The sequence below is a fragment of the Carcharhinus amblyrhynchos genome, chromosome 1 (genome assembly GCF_965287045.1).
Source record: "Carcharhinus amblyrhynchos chromosome 1, sCarAmb.v2.hapA, whole genome shotgun sequence".
Classification (NCBI taxonomy): Eukaryota; Metazoa; Chordata; class Chondrichthyes; order Carcharhiniformes; family Carcharhinidae; genus Carcharhinus; species Carcharhinus amblyrhynchos.
Window position 1 is genome coordinate 22,378,542 of NC_137324.1, and position 6,000 is coordinate 22,384,541.

Genomic DNA, 6,000 nt, shown 5'->3' on the forward strand with positions numbered 1-6,000 from the left:
TCAATAGTTCATCACTTTCAAAAAGGAACGGGATAAATAGCTGAAGGAGAATCTTTCTCATGGCTGTTAGGGCGTTGGATTAATTGGAAAGCTCTACAAAGTCAGTAGAGTTTGCAGACCGTCCTCGTCCGCCTCCCACTCTGACAGTCCCAGGACACTGTGGTCTTCTCTCCCTGACCCCGGCAGTGTCTCCCGCACATGCGCACAGCTGTCCAGCTAGCCTGCTGGCCGGCCATCCCGTACATGCGCAGTTACCAAGCCATTCCACACATGCGCTCTGTTGCATAGCTGCCCAGCCATCTCGCACATGCGCACAGCTGTAAGCCATTCTGCACATGCGCTCTGTTGCCCAACCAGCCCACTGTCCATTCATCCCGCACGCTCACGTTGATTTAGCTGTGGTTACTGGGGAGACCGGGATGGTCCGGCCCAATCCACTCTAATTCACTGTCATCTAACTCAGGCCGTTCTCAGCATACGGCTCTCCCCATGCTGCTCTCGTCTTATCCCGCTTAACTTACCCTCAGCAGCGGCCGCCATGTTTCCAGAGCGGACGGCAGGAAGGATCAGGACGGAAAGCCCGGAAGGACAGAAAGACGCTGATTCAAAAGCGCAACATGAATTCAAAACAGTCAATCCACCAAGAGGAGACATGGAACAAAAGGCACATTTCACTTCGATACACAGAGCCCCTCTCTCAGTGCGTTTGTAAAGCAAATAAACATCTTTTGGAGGCAACCGTGGCTCAGTTGGTTTGAGACAAAAATTGTTGGATCATGTCCCACATGGGGATTTTCACAGTAACTTCATTGCGATGTTAATGTAAGCCTACTTGTGATACTAATAAATAAACTTTCAAATTAAACTTAAAACAGATCAGTGCATGAGCACAGAAATCAGGGCTGATATCCCAGTGCCAGTACTGAGGAAGTGTGACACAGTCTCTGAGGTGACAAACTAAGGCACTGCCTGCACTCTCAAATGGAACTCAAAATACCCAATGGCACTACTTCGAAGAAGGACAGGGAAGTTACCCCGAGTGTCCTGGCCAATATTAATCCCTTGATCGATAGCACAAAAACTGATGGGAACTAGGGTGTAACATTAAAAAGCAGAAGCAAAGCACACAAAGTATTGGAGAGGCAAACAGCACTAGGGTGAGAAATGGTAAGGTATTAGATGGGGTCAGAGAAAGAGGGAGTGCAATAAGGCCTAAATTAGGTTCATAGAACATAGAACATTACAGCGCAGTACAGGCCCTTCGGCCCTCGATGTTGCAACGACCAGTGGAACCAATCTAATGACCCTCTAACCTAACCTATTCCAATGTTATCCATATGACTATCCACTGACCATTTGAACGCCCTTAAAGTTGGCGAGTCCACAACTGCTGTAGGCAGGGCATTCCACGCCCTTACTACCCTCTGAGTAAAGAACCTACCTCTGACATCTGGCCTATAATTATCACCCCTTAATTTAAAGCTACGTTCTTTCGTGTTAGCCAAACTATCCAAGGGAAAAGGCTCTCACTGTCCACCCTATGTAACCCTCTGATCATCTCGTATGCCTCAATTACATCACCTCGTAACCTTCTTCTCTCTAATGAAAATAACCTCAAGTCCCTCAGCCTTTCCTTGTAAGACCTTCCCACCATACCAGGCAACATCCTGAATGGGATGCTGGCCTTCATAGCGAGGGGGATTGAATATAAAAGTAGGGAGGTCTTGCTGCAGCTGTATAGGGCATTGGTGAGGCCGCAGCTGGAGTACTGTGTGCAGTTTTGGGCGCCGCACCTGCGCAAGGATATTTTGGCCTTGGAGGGAGTGCAGAGGAGGTTTACTAGGCTGATACCGGAGTTGAGGGGGTTGAGCTATGAGGAGAGGCTGAATAAACTAGGCTTGTACTCGTTAGAGTTTAGAAGAATGAGGGGAGATCTCATTGAGACGTATAAGATGATGAATGGGATGGATAGGATAGAGGTGGAAAGACTCTTCCCGCTCAAAAAAGACAGTAGGACTAGGGGGCACAGCCTCAAGATAAAGGGGGGGCAGTTCGGAACGGAGTTGAGGAGGAACTTCTTCACTCAAAGGGTGGTGAATCTCTGGAATTCTCTGCCCGTTGAAGTGGTGGAGGCTGCCTCGCTAAATATTTTTAAGAAGCGGGTTGATGGGTTTTTGATAAGAGAGGGGATTAAGGGTTATGGGGAGAGGGCGGGAAAGTGGAACTGAGCCACGACAGATCAGCCATGATCTTATTGAATGGCGGGGCAGGCTCGAAGGGCCAGATGGCCTACTCCTGCTCCTATTTCTTATTTCTTAAACTTCCTCTGCACCCTTTCCAATGCCTCCACATCTTTCTTATAATGCGGCGACCAGAACTGTACGCAATACTCCAAGTGCGGCTGCACCAGAGTTTTGTACAGTTGCAACATGATCTCACGGCTCCGAAACTCAATCCCTCTACCAATAAAAGCTAACACACCGTATGCCTTCTTAACAACCTTATCAACCCGGGTGCCAACTTTCATATCACGAACTCCTGAGGCTTGGCAAACAAGACTGCTGAGCTGCAGGCATGCATAATTACATTGGAATATTAGACCAGAACTTCTGAAGAGTGATAATCACAATCATATTGAGAAAAGTGCAACGGGTTCCTGAGGCTTTGGGTTAACTGAAGCAGGGGAAGGGGAACTATGTCACTAGATTATAGCAGTTAGGTTTAAAAGCCCAGCTACTTTTAGAAGCCGGGGAAAGTGTACGAAACAAGTGGGTAAAATAGGAGGTGGTGGGGAAGGGGACATAGTTGTGGGGGCGTCCCCAAGTAAATCTTCTGGTCTACCTCTCAGATACGTCTCTCCAGAGATAGTAAGTTCTGGGGTCTGATGTCATTATGATAATGGAAACCTGTTTCAAAAAAAGGACTGGACTAAATCATTTCTCAACCTTGCCCCTCACCTGAGGTGTGATCCTCAGGTTAAATCACCTCCAGTCAGCTCTCCCTCTCAAAAAAGAGAGCTCCCTATGGTCACCTGGGACTATGGTAACTTTACCGTTAAATATTGTTGGATACAAAGTCCTGGATATTTCCCTCTGCTTTGGGAAATGGGAATTAATCATACCTCCACTTCCAGATCCTGAATTTGTCGCCTCATCCTCCTCCCAAAGCATTCTCGGGTCCATGAGAGATGAGTGGGCAAGGTTTAGGTCTATGATCTGCCTCGGTAAGCATGAGGTAGTAAAGGAAGTGGACAGGTACCAAGTTGGGTTGATTTGAAGGCCCATCTCAGTTCTCCAGGACATTGACCCAGCTCTCAACATGATTAATGAGGCCATCTGGAAAAGCAGATGTCTGTCCTTCAGGTCAAAGTGCTTCTGTCAATGTTGTTTCAAGATGGCTTCATTTTGAATGAGTGGCTGAGTTCCAAGACTAGCTAATGGACTCAGGTCAGCAAAAGTCTGTTTACGCAGCTTGAAGGTTACTGCTAGCTTTCTAGCATCTCTGCATCCCAAAAAGCAGGAAGGGAAACCCAGCCAGGGCTTTAAAAATAGAAATTGTTGTAAACATCCAGCAGGTCAGGCAGAATCTGTGCAGCGAGAAACACATTGTCTGTAGGCTACGAAGAACATGAGCCGCGTACTTTTGTGCATTCAAAAGTGCACATCCAACTCATGCGTGAACTTGCCTTGGAATTTTGTCTTTTCACATCGTTGTTGGGGTAGCTGGGCCTCTGTATTTCTATTCTAGTGACATTACCACCATATCACCATCTCTCTTTCATGGCCAAAGCTTCCAACTACATTGCCTGAAACTAACAGTGACCCATTTCCATTTCAAAACAGTCTGTGAGTCAAACAACGGAGTCAATCACGACTACCATCGTCACAGTCAAGTAATGGAGCAGGTTGTGAGAGGAATTTCCTGAAGGGTGCTCCCTTTGGGGTACCTTACATTTGTTGAACCTCACTCAATCAATACATAGACTGTGAAAGACAGCATATATTTAAAGAACAAAGGAATTTATTTGCTAATGCATGCATCAGGAGGGAGACACAGTCACTGGGGGTTAACTGTGATCTCTGACCTAACATTGCCAAGTAAAATTATTCTATTATTCTGAACATTTCAATATCCCACCCAATCAGAGTGGGGAAGTCCAATCACAATAATCAACATTATTACCTTAGCCAATAACACCTGTCGACAGGAATAGGAACTTACTGGCTTATTGTCCATGTAGGTTCCTTCCCCTTTACCTAGGAAACCAAACATACGTTGTTACCAGTAACCAAGGCCATTATTAACATCTGTGATTTTTAACTGGCGAGAGGAGTCACTCTTTCGCTGGACCTGGGCCTCCTTTATCAGCTTGAGAGACTGTTCCAGCTTTGCTACCCATGAGCAAATTTACTCCCTTAAGTAGCAGGCCTGTGATTAAACTTGCCTCACACATATCCAAAAACAGATAACAGAAGCTGCTTTTCTATGCTCCATTGTATTCAAGAAGTTGGGCTGTCTACCACTGTGTTCTGCATTCAGAACAAAGTTGGCCAAGGCACATAATACAGGGTTGAAAATACAGTTTAAGTCATACAGTCATAGAGTCATAGAGGTTTACAGCATGGAAACAGGCCCTTCGACCCAACTGGTCCATGCTGCCCTTCTTATTAAACCCTGAAGCTAGTCCCACTTGCCCGCATTTGGCACATATCCCTCTATACCCATCTTACCCATGTAACTGTCTAAATGCTTTTTAAAAGACAAAATTGTACCCGCCTCTACATCTTGTTCCAGGCACTTACCAGCCTCTGGGCAAAAAAATTGCCCTTCTGGATACTTTTGTATATCTCCCCTCTCACCTTAAACCTATGCTCTCTTGTTTTATGGCAGGTTGGTTAAGAAGGTTAAGGCTCAGGAAGAGAAGTGGCTTGGCCACAGGAGACTTAGGGTAAATGTCGAAGGCCTGTGACCAGTGGTGTTCTCCGGGCTCTGTACTGGGACTTCTGCTATTTGTGATATATATAAATGATCTGGAAGAAGGTGCAACTGGTGTTATCAGCAAGTTTGCTGATGACACGTGGCTGGACTTGTGGATAGCTATGAACATTGTCAGACAATACAGCAGGATATAGATAGGCTGGAAAATTGGCAGATGGAATTCAATCCAGATAAATGCAAGGTGATGCATTTTGGAAGAACTAATGTATGGGGGAGTTACACAATAAATGGCAGGGCCATCAAGAGTATAGAAACACAGAGGGACCTAGGTGTGCAAGTCCACAAATCCTTGAAGGTGGCAGCACAGGTGGAGAAGGTGGTGAAGAAGGCATATGGTACGCTTGCCTTTATAGGACAGGGTATAGAGTATAAAAGCTGGAGTCTGATGTTGCAGCTGTATAGAACGCTGTTTAGGCCACATTTGGAGTACTGTGTCTGGTTCTGGTTGCCGCACTACCAGAAGGACTTGGAGGCTTTAGAGAGAGTGCAGAGAAGGTTGACCAGGATGATGCCTGGTATGTAGGGTCTTGGCTATGAGGAGAGATTGGGTCAACTGGGGCTGTTCTCCCTGGAAAGACGGAGAATGAGGGGAGGCCTAATAGAGGTGTACAAAATTCTGAAGGGTATAGATAGGGTGAATGGTGGGAAGCTTTTTCCCAGGTCAGAGGTGAGGATCACGAGGGGTCACGGGGTCAAGGTGAGGGGGCGAGGTATAACTCAGATATCAGAGGGACGTTTTTTACGCAGAGGGTGGTGGGGGCTTGAAATTCACTGCCAAGTAGGGTGGTGGAGGCAGACATGCTAGGGTTGTTTAAGACTTACCTGGATAGTCACATGAACAGTTTGGGAATGGAGGCATACAAACGAATGGTCTAGTTGGACCAATGAGTGGCACAGGCTTGGAGGGCCAAAGGGACTGTTTCCTGTGCTATACTGTTCCTTGTTCTTTATACTCCCCTACATTTGGAAAAAGATATTGACTATCTAGCTGATCTATACCCT